Source organism: Schistocerca piceifrons, chromosome 4 (assembly GCF_021461385.2).
Source record: "Schistocerca piceifrons isolate TAMUIC-IGC-003096 chromosome 4, iqSchPice1.1, whole genome shotgun sequence".
In the NCBI taxonomy this organism is placed as follows: domain Eukaryota; kingdom Metazoa; phylum Arthropoda; class Insecta; order Orthoptera; family Acrididae; genus Schistocerca; species Schistocerca piceifrons.
In genome coordinates, this window is record NC_060141.1 from 546684342 (window position 1) to 546701712 (window position 17371).

Genomic DNA, 17371 nt, shown 5'->3' on the forward strand with positions numbered 1-17371 from the left:
CATGGTCATCGTCGTCGTCATCGTCGTCTTTGTCATGGGCATCGTCATCCTCGTCGTTGCCACAGTCAGGGACATCGTCGTCATCGCCATGGTCATCGTCGTCTTTTACATCATCGTCGTCATGGGCATCGTCGACATCGTCGTCGTCATCGTTGTGATAGTCATAGTCATGGTCAAAATCGTCGTCGGCGTCATCATCATAGTCACAGTCATCGTCGTCGTCATCATTGTCATTGGTGTCGTTGTCATGGTCATCTTCATCTTGGGTCATCGTCGTCATGGTCATCGTAGTCATGGTCATCATCGTCGTCGTCGTCGTCGTCATCGTCATCGTCATTGTCGTCTTCAGTCATTTGACATTCACTGGTTGTTAAAGGTCAAATTACTGTTTTTTCATGCTGCTCCCGTATGTCTGTGGTTATCATATATCCGTCTTCCATTACGTCCTCCTGGTCTACTGTTCTCTCTTGATGACTTGGACAGGAATTCGTCTATCTGACATCCATTCACTCAGCTACATATCTCACCCACCTTCTTTTGATTTTCATTACGTTTTTCATTTAAGTCTGTTTCATATACATTTGTTCGTTTCCCTGTCTCTTCAAGTACTTACCAACATATTGTCGAATAATTTTCAGATCAAAAGTCCATATAAAGCGAGAAATACTAACTGTAAACATTAAACATAACGCAGTTGTAAAATACCATTTAGTTTACAAAAATCACTGCAAGACAGTGTAACAAGTTTGTGTATACTTTATCTATCCATTCAGGCATTTTCTGCGGATCCCCTAGACGTAGAAAGGTATCAGTTTTTTTATGACTCAGTCCTTAGCTTCAACTTGTTTCATTTCATACAAACAATGATGGGTTAAATTATTATGTCCACCTGCTTAATAGTGAGTCGGCGCAGCTTTGCGTTCACATACCGATTCTCTGTGGCATGTATTCGGTAATTGCTGGTATGTTTCCTGAGATATGTGGACCAGACGTCTACACAAAGGTCAAGCAATTCTCGAAAGTTACAGGCCAGTGGTTCGGGTGCGGAACAGGTGCCCCACAGAGTCCCAAATGTGTCCCACCAGGTTCAAACCAGTCACGTTTCGTGACCAAGAGCTCAACCAGAGTTTATTAACACACTCCTCAAACCACTGTAGCACGAGTCTAGCGTTGTGAAGGGGATGGTGTAAAATGCCATCGCCGTCATGGAAACATAAAACATGATATGATTCAGGTGGAGCGTAGTAAAGTCCTTGTCCACAAGTGTGATGGTACCTTCGATCACCACCGCAGGTGCCATGGAAGACCAGATGAATGTCTCCATCGTATAACACTGACCCTCCCTAGGCCTGCGTCCGTGGCGGAGTGCTTGTTTATAGCTGTCACTAACATTATTACAGTAGTAGTATGTCTATGTTCGTTCTGTAACACTTTGAAGACGTATATACGCAGCGATTACGCGTACGCTACGGTACCGTAACCATCTGAGTCATCGCGCTCTGGCCGTTGCGCAAGGTCGGGGCAGCCGTCCAGGTGAGTCGGCAACGTACACACACACACACACACACACACACACACACACACACACATACACAATGTTAACAATTACATATTGCTTTGTGATCAAATATACTTTGATTTGTTTCTTTAAAGTTCTTTAAAGGACACACACACACACACACACACACACACACACACACGCACAATGTTAAGAATTACAGTTTTCTCTGTGCGTGTGTACAAGAGATTAAAATTTGCATAATTTAATAAGGAAATGTTGTGAACTTCCCTTTCTTACGAATTATCAGTTCTAGTATTAAAAGAGTCGGTTTAGGCCGGTTGAGGTGGAAAAAAACACCTTGCATGTGTAGTTTTTCCAGTGTGTTGTGCAAGTGAAGGTTAGTTCCATTTGTGTACCACGGGAATAGGTCAATCGGTCAACCACTAACAAAGTTCGGTTTAAATACCACGGAGATAGTTCGTTCTGTGTACCACGTCCTGTGTACCACGATTGATCAAGTCTGTCGCTATCCTTCGACTTTACCAGAAGAGTGGCGGCGGCAAGGAGAACTGGAGCGAAATGTAGCAGCCAAGATTCCTCACCCCTTGCAGTAATGGGAACTAAACCAAAAAGGTAACAAGCAAGAGCTCGCCTGCGAGCTCGCAAATTTTGGGAATGGAAGACGTACCACCAATATCTGCACCTGAGAAACTGCACTTTACATATTCTGAAAATTTGCAGCGTATCCTTTGTCAAAGACTGTCTTCTGTTTGTTAGTACTGACATAATCGCCAGTTTTACGTTTCGAAGGGCGTGGATCGATCATTTTGATTTTATTATACACCTACGCCGGCTGCATTTTAATTGTCCTGTGCTTCGTGTGATTATATTGTTTTACGAATCCTTGTACGGTATTAATCAATTTGTAGGAGCCCTGAGCAGTAAATTTTCTGAACATAAGACTCTTGAGAGTTCTGCTGAAACGTTCAACTACGGAAGCTTTCATATTTGAAAAAGTGGACTAATGATTAATTCTGAGGTGTTGCATTAACTTTTTGAAACTAGTATTGTAGAATTATTTCCCAAGATCGGTTTGTAAGTGTACTGGAACCCGCTTGCTTTCTGCGTAAATTTTTTTAAGAGCGTTTGCAACTGCAGCACCACCTTTAGTCTTCAGAGCAGCAACCCACGCGTATTTGGAATAAACATCGACCACCGTTAATAAATATTTATATCCAGGATTCCATTTCGAATATGCAGTCATATCAATTAAGTATGCTTGATGGAGGTTGCCAAATCCATTTGTGATAACTGCCTGCCCACCTAGGATACGTTCAACAGGCAGGACGATGAAGCTCATCAGCAATCGCAGCTTGCATCTCTCTTTAACTTGATGCTTATTGAAAACATCTGCCCAAGCCTAGTTCAACGACGTTGGCTACTCAACAAAAGGGGACCACTACTGTTAATAATAACGTTTCTACTCAGGTATTAGGGGAAATGGAATTAATGATGGACGACAAAATGAAAGAATCGAAAAGGCAATTACAATCTGTTCGGGAGGAAAACAAAGAAACGTGGCAGGAAAACAAACAAATTCAGGAGAAAATCAAACCGGACTTTGTTAGTGATTAACCGATCGACCTAATGCCGTGGTACACAAATGGAACTAACCTACACTTGCACAACACACTGGAAAAACTACACATGCAAGGTGTTTTTTTTCCACCTCAACCAGCCTAAACCGACCCTTTTAATACTTGTATGTGTGCGTATGTGTGTGTATGTGTGTGTGTGTACTGATCACAGAAAAAACTGTTATTGTAAACATTGTGTGTGTGTGTGTGTGTGTGTGTGTGTGTGTGTGTGTGTGTGTGTCCTTTAAAGACCTTTAAAGAAACAAACCAAAGTATATTTGATCACAAAGAATACTGTAATTGTAAACATTGTGTGTGTGTGTGTGTGTGTGTGTGTGTGTGTGTGTGTGTGTGTGAGTGTGTGAGTGTATGTAACCAACTCATCTGGATGGCTGCCCCGACCTTGCGCAACGGCCAGAGCGCGATGACTCAGATGGGTACGGTACCGTCGCGTGCGCGTAATGGCTGCTTATATACGTCTTCAAAGTGTTCCAGAACGAACATAGACATACTACTTACAGTATATGGTCAAACAAGAAACGTCTTTCATCCGATCAGGCAACACGTTTCCAGCAATCCACGGTCCAATCTTGGTGATCCTTGCCTCATGTCATCTTAATTTACGATGTCGTTTGGCCAACATGGAAACACGAAGGCGTCGTCTACGCATATTCAACGATGTCTGCTGAGCGAAGTCCCCAAAACAATTCTTCCTGTATCAGGAATCTACTCTTTCGTCAGATCTACCAAGATTGCCGTCAGTCCTACTTTACAGAGCCAACTTTGAAGTTCTGTGATGTGGGGTAGATGTCCAACACGTTCGCCTCCTGTTTTTCATTGTCCTTCAACACTCTTTCGTGGCAGCAGCACACCAAAAGTCGACTAGCTCCGCAGTTTCCGAAATACTCGTTGCCATGTGCAGGGTCATAACATATAATCGCTTAAGGCTGTGGACTTTGTTATTTTAGGCCAAGTCGTCGCTAGAATGAATCCCCATACCTGCCCAGTTTATATATTTTCCTTGCCGCAACGGCACCAGGCGGCCTTCAGTCTTATGGTGGACGGTGGTCATAATGTTTTGGCCGAGCAGTGTATGTCATACACTGATGAAAGCGGAGAGTATTTATACTATGAAGCACCACTCCAACGCGTATCAAACACTATGGAAACGTTCATCGCATAAGGGGTATTAAATGATTAAACATTCATTCCAGTCGGAAGTGGTGTCATTAAAAACGATGTGAAGTTGACGCCCAAGGGCCTGAATACAGTGTTGCATTCATTGTGACGTGGAAGCAAGCAGCCTCCGAATGTCATATCGGGGAATTTCTTGCCATAAATAAAATACGTGCTGTATCCGTTCATGACGATTACCTGTTTCCCATCAAATTCCCAGACATGCTACTTACGTCTGGGAAGACTAGTTAGGATCCATACATTACTGAATGCGTTTTTTGTTTGAACTGCTCTGTGTGGCCTCCCATTATCCTGTTTGAATATGAAATTTGATACGAAGGACTTGAAGGGAGAGACAATAATATTCTTGCCCCATACTGAAGAGCATTCAGCCTTCCTTAAACAATTACCAAATCACTCCTCTCTCATATATAATAGATTTCACATAATAAATTGAGAGGCATGATAGGGATGAACCAAGAGAATCGGTGCTGCCTATCACTATTCACCAGGTCGTATATGGACACGTCGGCGTCGACCACTCCACCACAAACTGAAGCGAGATTCATCGCTGAACACCACAGTGCTGCATCTGTCTCTGCCTCTACGGCAAACCAGACTTTGTGGTCTGTGGTATGGTGTCATAGGTAGACGACGCATGCCATATCGAGATCTCAGATTCCAGTAATCTGTTCCTGACAGCTGCTGCTGGCAATGTGCCTGCAACTTCTGCCCAGATTTCAGCTGTAGTCATTTGTGCATTCCTCAGAGCGTATCGAACATCCTATGATACTCTGATATATCCTCGAAGGTGCCACGGCCTACTCTTCTTCCTACACTTTTTTCTCAAGTCCATGTCATCACGACTAATTGCCCAATCATTTCGCTATAGCCAACTGTGTGTGCAGTCTGTCACTATGACGCCCCCACGCCCCTCACACCAATGGCTCTTCCACTTTCAAAGCCTGAAAGATGGCGATAACCTGCACTTCCAGCTGTTTCAGACATGCTGTGCAGCAATCTCCACCTGAAAAGTCTGTGACTTAGGGATACCAAATAGCCCTCCTGTATTGACGCCATTCTTCATCTGTACGAATTGCTTTTTTTTTATTTTAAATACAAAACATTAAGAAAATAAGCTAACATAGGGATGAAATTTTAATCAATGCAAGTAGGAAAACAATGCTGATTCTACGGAATTTTCTTAAGCTGAGGAATTAAAAGAAGGGATCTGTTTTACTTGGTAAAAATTTTCTAAAGCCAATATGGTACAAATATAATTTTATGTACAAACAACCGGTTTTGACATATTTTGCTGTCATCTTCAGTTCTTCAAAAATGTTATAACATCTGTTCAGTTTGAGTGGGACCTCACGCCAAGCTGTCATGTATATAAAATTTGGCACAAAACATAAAGGTGTGTCATAAATAAGACATTTAGAAACAAGAATCGCCTCGTGCATATAGCCATGTCCACATGCATAGCACTCTCAGATGATTTTTGAAGACCTGAAGATGGCGGCAAAGTCTCTCGAAACCGGTTGTTGGTAAATAAAGACCCATTTGTGCGATCTTGACTTAAGAAATTCTTTACTAAGGGCCGATTCTGGAACACATTTGACCTTTGACCTTTGCGTTACCTACACTCAGGGATGGGGTCAATGAAATTTGACATGTCCATGATATAATCATGCCTCTCCACACCCCATACCTCCAGCTAATCAAACATTTCAAGATGACGGAAAGAACCCAATTTTGTTAGTGGAAAATTAAAACATGTTCACCCTCCTCTCCCCCCATCCCTCAATCTTCGCCATCCCTCAGCCGATCAGAGCAAAGTACTAAAAATTAACTACCCACCATTAAAATTTGTACATCTCTATATTCACATCACCCTTATCTTAATTACTATGATTTATGGCTCAAAGGTGACGTCAGATACTTTTATACTAAAGTGATATAGCATACATATACCGGCACAGTGCTACTTAAACCTTTGGGGCAATTTGTTGCAGTTTTACCGGGTTTCTTCCACTTTTCAAGACTGTCATCCTAAGACACATGTAAATACAAGACTTTAAATTTTAAACAATTACTACAGTGTTAAATGTTAACATATACACTGATATCTCGCGTTAAACAATTGTCACAGTGCAGCAAATACGCTCTCGCAACATAACAAGTCTACATTTCGCTGGAAGTAACTTATTTAGGGATAGGGGAAGGGGCATCGAGTGGGAGGTGGTTTTAAATTTTTACTACCACACTTGGGATATTTCTACCATCTCGAATTTTTTGATGGTCTTGAGATAGGATGAAGGGTGAGTGGACGGGCATGATTATGTCATGATGCGAAGGTCAAAAGTCAGAAATCAAATCTGTTCCAGAATTGGCATTGTATGATTAGTAACGTATCCAACAGGAATGTAAATAGTGGAGTATCAGCATGGAAGCATTAAGTCTAGATGGTAGTGATGTAATACCTTCTATTTCTGTCAGTGTAATTGATTTTCGGACTCTTTAAAAAATTTTGTTTTGGGAACCTGCGCAAATTACCTTTCAGCGGTCTAAAAAATCCACACTACGAACAATTAAAGCCATATAGTCAGCATAAATGAAGCTTCTAGTGTGAGGAGATCTTTATTGGTCGTTTGTGCATATTTACTACAGGATTAACGGGTATTATTTCGTACCTCTTTTTGTTGTCCTAAATTTAATATTGTAACCAACAGATCGATAATTGCCGCGCAGGATTAGCCGAGCGGTCTCAGGCGCTGCAGTCATAGACTGTGCGGCTGGTCCCGGCGGAGGTTAGAGTCCTCCCTCGGGCATGGGTGTGTGTGTTTGTCCTTAGGATAATTTAGGTTAAGTAGTGTGTAAGCTTAGGGACTGATGACCTTAGCAGTTAAGTCCCATAAGATTTCACAGACACTTTAAGATCGATAATTGCTGAGAAGCAAAGGTGACAAAACAGAAAAGTAAATTACTGCTGGTGTATGACATTTCATCTTGGTATTAACCAAGTGCTTCATTGTAAGCTAAATTATCGTATTAAAACATTTTCCATTTTGATCCTGAAGTAATCAGTCAAATGACCACAAACTAATTTTTATTTCGCATCAACAGCTTGACGACGTCTGACCGTATGTGTACAGAAGGCCCCATGATGTCCTGCAGTCAACTGGGGGAGACAGGTGTGGTACGGGAAAACCCAGCCATCTACTACGTCTGCGTACTAAAGGGAGGCAAGATCGTTCCAGACGTGTACAGATGTCCTGGGAGCATGATATTCGACGTCAGTGTTTCTACGTAAGTATCCTATGAAGTGAGAAATAAGCTCTGCTCTTAGTTCTTTCTCACTTTATCGTTTATTTTTTGTAACTAATTTCTGCACATGCCGAAGAGCAGAAGTATTATGACGATAGACCGGTGGATTATGGATACAGAGGTGGCGGTGGGTAGCGTCCCATGTATGTTGCATTGGCTTCAGTTAAGGTGAATTCGATGGCTAAGATATCGACATGAATTATCTATCAAGCTCCTGAAATCACTGTAGCACGATTCTGCCTATGTGACCCGAACATCCAGCTGGAATGTTTCATTACTGTAGAGGAAGACATTAATCGTGAAGGGATGTAGGCGGACCTTAATAACTTTCACGTAGCTTGTAGGTATCATAGCGCACTGGACTTTTGACACAAGTCCCGTGGACACCTATGTCTCCCATAGCATACTACTGTCTCCGCAGGTCTGTGTCCATGCCAAAGTGCATTTTCTGATCGGCCTATCAGCTGAATAACGGCTTATCTGGATAGTACCACCGACCTGGTGTAACAAGAAACGTAGTTCGTCCGACCAGGTGACACGTTTCCATTGATCGACGGCCGAATCCTGGTGATGCCCAGTCTACTGCAATCTTAACTGAGTGACATCATTTTGTCAACATGGGAACTTATGGCGTTCATTAGCTGTGGAGCCTCATTTTCAACAATGAGTCCTGAATAGTGCGCTCCGAAACCTTTGCACTCTATCACCAGATACGCCACAGTCAGCCGCAGATGGCCGCCTATCCTGCTTTTCAAAACGGGCAAGTCGCCGACCTCCTCATTCTGTGATGAGTGGACGTTTAAATTCCTTTCGCCTAAGTCGTGCTTTCATTGTTCTTCAATAAAGTGGCCTTTGCCTAATGTCAGAGGATTTCACCATTGTGGCTTGTATCATTGCCCGAATTATTCTCCGTTTGTCATAGTAAAAGGTATTTGACCATTATAGGTAAAAAGAAACGAGAGGGTTGAAGACAAGGAAACAAGGACATAATTATAACGAACATAAGTCCAGAAACCAATGGTTTCATTAGGTAAGCACAAATGCAGTAATGCCAGTTTTAGAACACTTTTAACGCCTAAAGCTGTGTTTATGGCGAAAGGTTATGTATAAGGACATGCATGATGGTACTCCGGCACAATTTCTTGTGGCTTTTGGGGAATACGTAGGATGAATATTTGATAACAAGGATATCAGTCGTGACTCACCAATAGCCTCTCAGGTCCCCCAATTGAATCTGTTCATTGTTTTGTGTGGAGATACGTAAAAGATTTTGTGTATTCCAGCCCTGTTCTTAGGGTCTTTGAACAATGGGAGCGCATCGTGGAAGGTTTTCAATGCTTTCAGAACTCGCCTGATATTTCTGAACGTGTACAGGCATCGAGGAGCGGACGTAGTGTAGCTTACCATCGCATGAACTGTGAGCATGTAGTTGTTCAAAATGGCCCTGAGCACTATGGGACTTAACATCTATGGTCATCAGTCCCCTAGAACTTAGAACTACTTAAACCTAACTAACCTAAGGACAGCACACAACACCCAGCCATCACGAGGCAGAGAAAATCCCTGACCCCGCCGGGACGCGGGCCAAGTGTGCTAGCCGTGTGCAGGCCACCGCTCGGCCTGTCTCGGCTTTGCTCGTTCGTTTCCGGAAGCACTCGGCACAGCGCAACTTTTCATTTATTATTGCGGTGTACTATTTTTTTGTCGGCACAACTCTCTTCGGTTCTCCAAAACCGGGGAGTCAGCGCTGTTTAGACTTCGCGATTTGTTCATGGTAAGATGGACGTTCACGGGTCTAGCTTATGCTTGTACGAAATGAGGCATTCTAGCGATCTGTCATCTCAAGCCTTTAGAAATGAACAGGAATGACAGAAGGGAGGGATGAGATTCTGAACATCTGTTATGCAGTCGTACAAGTAACCGTTACTGCAAATTTTCTAAGAAGCGATATTACAAAGCCATGAAGAAAGAATTTAAAGATTTAGTTGACAATGAAACCGCAAAACATTACAACGATCGACACACGGGATTCACTGCTCAGTACGTCAAGAAGCACTTTGTACTAAATTTGCAAACATGCAGCACGTGACGAAACTGGTAGTAAGAATAGTAAAACATCTGTGGTCTCACGCATTATTTTACTGTCAGTTGCAACACTTTTGGATGGAATTGAGCGAAGAATGGAATTTACGAAGGAAATAGGAGTGGAGGAACTAAAATTGGAACATGCGGAATGGAATATAGACCTCACATTTTAAGTGACCTCGACTGCACACTGTCTACAGTAAGACAATGCAGCATGAGAAATAACTTCTTTCCGATCTGATGAGGATGCGTTTAAAAAGAAAATCGCGTTGTAGAAGGGACACATTCTCTCAAACACAGTCGTGTTTCCTAAACTCAATACTGTTAAAGAAAACGTTAAGTTTTAAGAATTCGTAGTAGTTTTGAAGGAATTACAAGGATAGTTTTCTATGCGTTTTGAAAACACTTCTAATATTAAATCTGTTTTCGAGCTGTTTTAGAGACACTTTGCCGTTTCAGTTGAAAGCTCACCTGTGACTGTACAGATGTAACAGACTGATCTACTTTCCTCAGGTAGGGTTTCCACGTCCCCATAAAGAAGTTGCAAAAGTGGTACATCTCGGTCGACACACAAGTGTGAAAGGCTTTTCTTCGATTATGAAATTAAATAATACACGGTTACGTGAGGGCGAAAATCTGTGAAACTGTCTGAGTCTGTCCATATGCCGACATATTATGTCTTCGGCGCCCCAGAAATAATTAAATAATACCGAAAATTTGCGTTGTTTGTGTAATATTTTGTTGATAAATGTGAAATATAAAAGCAAATCGTGTGCAGTGCGACTGCATACCGAAAATTTGCGTTGTTTGTGTAATATTTTGTTGATAAATGTGAAATATAAAAGCAAATCGTGTGCAGTGCGACTGCATTGCCATTTAAATGCAGCAGGTTCGAGGTTTCCCTTCCCCCCCCCCCCCCCCTCCCCTCCATCCAAGGGTTCAGACAGCGTGCCATGGCACGGGGGAAATGTATGGTTGAGCAGAGCGCTATGGTGCCCGTGCTAGGGCACGGTTCGCGAGCCGAGATCTTGACCCGCCCTGATTTACTTGTTTCGTTGTCATCTACACCACTCTTTCGTCTGTACATGCGAGTATAGTAGAGTCAGACACCTTATATACATATTTTCCATACCGCTTCAGATGCTTTCAACGCCACCAGGCGACATCCATTGTCGAGATGGACAGTGTTTATCAACAGCGTTTGTTTACACAAAGAACCTATACTTGTTCTGTAACAGTCTCCAATAGGTCATATTACCCTTTGTAGCTTTTTAAACCATTTCACGTAACTTCCTAGTGACTAAGTGTAACAGGATAAAGTCTGACAAGAAATTTACCTTAGGTTTTTGTGGTACAGCCATTATGTTCTGACACGTTTACTTTATGTTGTACAAACGTTGGAGCTAATATGAAATGGTTACAAGCATAACTACATTGATTACATTGAGACACATATTTGAATTACATACATCGAAATTCAAAATCAGCCTTTACAAAACAGTTAAGTGGTCGTTCTTTGGACAAAACCATTCTCAGACAGCCCTCTTTCCCGAGAACCAAAAAAATCTAACCCCCTCTTCAGACTAAAATTCTACTAAATGTAAGACATTCTGCAGCAGTCATTAATATTTACCGTATACTGATACAGTAAGCTTGTTTACGCTTTTAACAGAAAGTCAGCATTATCCAACACTCCTTAGAGCTGAAAAAGCAGGGATGCCTTTATCCACAGTTGATAGGTTTGAACAGCTCTGAAAATTAGAAGACGCAGTTAATAAACAAAATTTAACAATATAAATAATGTAACTGGTCAGCATTTAAACAGTTTTGATTAAAAAAACCGAATAATGAATTATCGCCGGCCGGTGTGGCCGTGCGGTTCTAAGCGCTTCAGTTTGGAACCACGTGACCGCTACAGTCGCAGGTTCGAATCCTGCCTCGGGCATGGATGTGTGTGATGTCCTTAGGTTAGTTAGGTTTAAGTAGTTCTAAGTTCTAGGGGACTGATGACCTCAGTGGTTAAGTCCCATAGTGCTCAGAGCCATTTTTTGAATTATCGAATCACAACAACTTGTGGTTCACGATTCCTTATCTCTGTAGTCTATTGTATGTAGAAAATCTACAGAGTAATGAGAAGACATGAGCAGTTCTAAACTTCACCTGATTTCCTGCACGAATTTTTGATTATATGGCCAACATCTTGTGAACTCATGCTACAGGGTCGAATGACAGTTCATACACTGAAAAACCAAAGAAACTGGTACACCTGCCTAATATCGTGTAGGGCCCCCGCAAGCACGCAGAAATGTCACAACATGACGTGGCATGGATCTGACTAACGCCTGAAGTAGTGCTCAAGGGAACTGACACCATGAATCCTGCATGGCTGCCCGTATATCCGTAAGAGTACTTGGGGGTGGAGATCTCTTCTGAACAGCACGTTCCAAGGCATCCCAGATGTGGTTAATAATGTCCATGTCTGAGGAGTTTGGTGGCCAAGGAAGTGTTTAAACTCATAAGAATGTTCCTGGAGCCACTCTATAGCAATTTGGACGTGTGGGGTGTCACACTGTCCTGCTGAAATTTCCCAACTGCGTCGGAATGCACAATGGTCATGAATGGATGAGGGTGATCAGACAGGATCATTACGTACGTGTCACCTGCCACAGTCGTATCTAGACGTATAACGGGTCCCATATCACTCCAACTGTACACGCTCCACACCATTACGGAACCTTCACCAGCTTCAAAAGTCTCCTACTGACATGCAGGGTCCATGGATACCTGTACACGTCCATCGGCTCGATACAATCTTAAACTAGACTCGGCCGACCAGGCACCGTGTTTCCATTCATCAACAGTCCAATGTTGTTGTTTTACGGGCCCAGGGGAGGCGTAAAGCTTTGTGTCGTGCAGTCACCAAGGGTACACGAGAGGGGCCTTCGGCTCCGAAAGCCCTTATCGGTGATATTTCGTTGGCTGCTTCGCACACTGACACTTGATGGCCCAGCATTGAAATCTGCAACAATTTGGGGAGGGCACTTCTGTCACATTGAACGATTCTCTTCAGTTGTCGTTGGTGCCATTCCTGCACGACCTCTTTACGGTCACAGCGATGTTGAAGATTTGATGTTTTACAGGATTCCTGATATTCACGGTACACTCGTGAAATGATCGTATGAAAAAATCCCCACTTCCTCGCTACCTCAAGGTGCTGTGTCCCATAGCTCGTACGCCGACTGTTAAACCACGTTCAAACTCACTAAAAATCTTAGTAACCTGCCACTGTAGAAACAGTAACCGACCAGACAACTGCGACAGACGCTTGTTGTATTACATAGGCGTTGCCGACCTCAGCGCCGTAGTCTGCCTGTTTGCATATCTCTGTATTTGAATACTCATGCATATACCAGTTTCTTAGCGCTTCAGTGTATAACTTGCTGGTGTAGCGTAACGCGTTGCGTGTCGGGTTGTAAAGACAAAGAAGTGAGCTAACCATGGATCTGATCAGCGTGGTGGATAAGCGGCCGTGGTTGTGTACACCAGCCAGCCTGCGTTTGCATTTTATGTAAGCTGTCATGATCGGTATGTCGAATACCGAGCAGATGCCCAAATGCCGCCTCAGAGAATACTATAATATAAATCGAATTTTACACGATTCTCAGACAGCTGGTGCTCTCGACTACCCTCCCTTAGGTTACCTTGACAACTGTGACGTCAGGAAGCACAACCGGTAGCAAAGAAATATAGTAAAATTCAGTTTGCCAAACCCTGATAAATCGGACCCCGAATTAGACGGAATAATTGCTAGAGAGAAATATTACAGCTAGTCCACGTTCGAGTAGGTTAGGTGCAAGAGGCAGTCAAACGAAAACGAGACGGTTGGAAAAAAAGTAAGTACACTGGGTATTACTTCAGTAGTAGTAGTCATAGCTGTTGATACATTTACCTACTGTGATACAAGACGGTCAGCGCTTTCATAGAAAAAAGTCTGCTGTTGCCTACGGAACCATGATTGTACCCTGTCCTGCACCTCTACGTCCGAAGTAAGTCGACGGCACCAACTGTCTTTTTTCAGGACTCCAAAAATACGGGCATGAGGAATGTCTGGATTGTACGGAAGATGTGTAATGCTTCCCAACGAAATTTCTGCAGCGTACTCATAAAAATCTGTCAATAAAATGCCCGCCACGCGTTGCCAAGGGTCTTTCGGCTACGCTCAATTAGTTTCACTGGGAAGTCCTTACACGTTTCCCATACAGTCCCGGTCTCTCCCCATACAATTCCATATTTTTGGAGACCTGAACAAAGACGTTCGCGGCCGTTGATTTGCTTCGGACGAATAGGTGCACGTCTGTGTGGCATCATGGTTCCGTAGGCAACTGCAAACAATTTTCCATGAAGGCACTGACCGTCTAGTACCATAGTGGGACAAACACAGTAACAGTTATGGAGATTACTTGTGAAATAATTAACAATTTACTTATTGTACTCCATCTCTCGTTCCAATAAGCCTGCTCCTTATATGTCTCATTGTCTCATGCCAACATTAATAGTTATTCTGTATTTATGTTATTAATAAGGTATTTATGATAATGCTGATTTCGTTTCAACAGATATATTCGTTTTATGCTCCTTTCTAGCCAAAGAAATGCTACGTTAGGTACACACATTTTACGCTGATAATTTTAATCTCTTGTAATACCATCAGAGAAATTTATTTTGTAAAAGTTCCTCTAACTGCAGTGCGAAAATTAATAAAAAAACATTTGTCAAACACGAATTTTGCTGAGTGTGTTTTGGATTACATTAAGATTCGACGTAGGATAGTTCCATACGTGCTGAAATGTGGTATGAGGAATTTTATAAACGAAATTGACTAATTAAGGCTCGAAAATCAACCATGCGACATTGTGGTTGCTCGGGGTTCTGGGATTGGTTGGTTTTCCAACCAGGACCGATACATGGGGATATCAAAGACCACCACTATTTTATGAACGCTGATTGACTGAGATACTTGCTGTGCAAAAGAATAACACAGGAATTTTCCATTCTATCGTTCACCGAACAACAAACTCACCGCTTGCGTTTTCCAGTCGATGACAAATTGTATTGAATGCACGACAGACGCACACCTTGTTCTATTATTCCAACCCAGTTATTTCAGTTGAGATAATCGAACTTCAACGTTTTTATATTGTTATCTTTCTGTAGATTTCCTTTAATAGTTTCTATTAATATTGTGCAGTTTCTGATTTGTTGATTGGAACATGGTGGTTTAGCTAAACTAGAGAGAACGCATAAAAGTAAGCAGTGTGCGATCTCCTTATATCCCACGGTCAGCCATCTGTAGAGCTACTAATCAGCGCATCCACAGTATCTGCTATGTTTCATATCCCATAGTCCCGCTTCTTCTGATTCCATTAATTTAAGTATGATGCTCTGCATCCTTGGTCTTTTCATTTAGTTTCCCACATTCAGAACTGATTGTGCACAGAACTATGCTGTGACGTACACGCAAGCATCTAGTAGTTTGAAATGTTCTTGTTGTAGTGGGTAGAAGCGCCAACACTGTTTTACTAGAGGAGGCCGAAACGCACGCGTTTTAGCTCACGCAGGCTGGCGTGAGGAGGGAAGAACTATACTGACGTGAGGTCTGGAACATGACAAGGAATTAGAAATTAGAAACCGGACGTAATGGGTTTCATACTTAACTTTAATCCATTAATGATGAACGTCGCTCTTGACGGTACATGAGTCACAATATTATCTGTTCAGAAGACATATTAACTGAATATGGCGCCTTGCTAGGTCGTAGCAAATGACATAGCTGAAGGCTATGCTAAACTGTTGTCTCTGCAAATGAGAGCGTAAGTAGTCAGTGAACCATCGCTAGCAAAGTCGGTTGTACAACTGGGGCGAGTGCTAAGGAGTCTGTCTAGACCTGCCGTGTGGCGGCGCTCGGTCTGCAATCACTGATAGTGGCGACACGCGGGTCCGACGTATACTGCCGATTTAGAGGCTACCACCTAGCAAGTGTGGTGTCTGGCGGTGACACCACAGTTCTTCTGTTGGGCTGCAAAGTATCTGTGATTGTGAGGTGAAGATTTAGTAGTGAACTTATGATATGGGACAAACCTTATACTTGCAGACGGATAAGAATAATTTAAAGGGAAGGTGGCCTACATTAGACCACGACGAAAAAGCAACGATCGGTTTCCCACCATCAGCCATTTCTCAAGAACATAATCTCTTACCCACGAGGACTGGATTGAGAACAGTATGCTTAACGAAGTCTGATTACCTGAAATATTCTACAGTGGAGAATTTATGATCAATTCAACGTACAGAATTTCGTAACATTAAATGCCTACATCGATATCGTACACAGGATTTCGTTTGGCGGTGTTCTGAATTACTTAGCCGAGGACTGGCGTGTTCGCCGCAATAGCCAATTGTCCATAAGTGTTAGTGGTAATGTAATGAACTACGTAAGCCTGTCAACAATTGCACTGATATTTATCGATTAATAGTGGAACTGAACGCATGTAAAATACAAAAAAATTTTCTCAGAATTGTCAGTGTTTTTTTAAATGTGAACAAAGAAGACATAGATACATCTACGTTGCACTAAAAGAAAAACACACATATAACTGGAGCTCACGGAAGCATGCGATTTGCCGTAACAAGTCGTTTAGTGGAAACTACAGACCATGAGATGGACAGGCAGACTGAAAGCAGTTATCTTATTAATGATGTATTACGTAATTCCTCTGGCAACATATTTTGTGCCGCACTAGATGAGACTCTGGACCTTATCATTCGTGGCACTGCTATTACAGTGTGACCTCTTCGGGCACGACACATGACCTGTCACCATAAGTTCACTTCAGGCAGTACATGTCACCTATTAGCTCTGTGATATCCTTTCCTTCAACGGTTTTAGTTCACCAAGGGATACAGGCGATATGCGAAGTTTGGCAAGTCTGAGAGGTGTGTAGACAGCAGTGAAGTTGTGAGAATTCATCGATATGGATGACTGGATAGGTCAGTGAGAAGCAGCCCAAATGCGGGGTGCTGACCACAGACATCGGTCAGGAAACAGTACTAACCCATCAGTAAGTTTAGAAACAGTGAGCACTTCCCTAAAGAGTGAAAAAAGAATTCAGAAAATAATAGCGTTGCTTATCTGAAAGCGTTCACACTACTAGATACCCAACCTTGTCCGTAATATACAGCGTGAATCACCTAAACTTTGCACCGCAAATATTGCGTAAATGAAAAGTGCTAGTCATGTGCTATTTTCACAGAATTGGTTGGTAGTCAGGGGCTAGTACTGTTAGTCACTCAATAGATTTTAATAATACTTAGAAAGTATATTTTTGTGCAAATATACCCCTTTTTACTTGGAGCAATGTGTACTGACATTAACAAACTTAAAGTAGGAAAAACTAAAATGTCAGTTACGTGTGTTGCAGAATCCTAGTTAGTTCTTGTTCTGTTCTAATTCTAGTTATGTGGATTCTGACCAGTAACGAGAGAATTCATCAGCATATTCAGAACGACCATCAACAGTGGCAATACACGCTTCCAGTCTGGTATGAAACGACTGCTGCACACGTGCTAGCATTTCAGCGGAGATGTC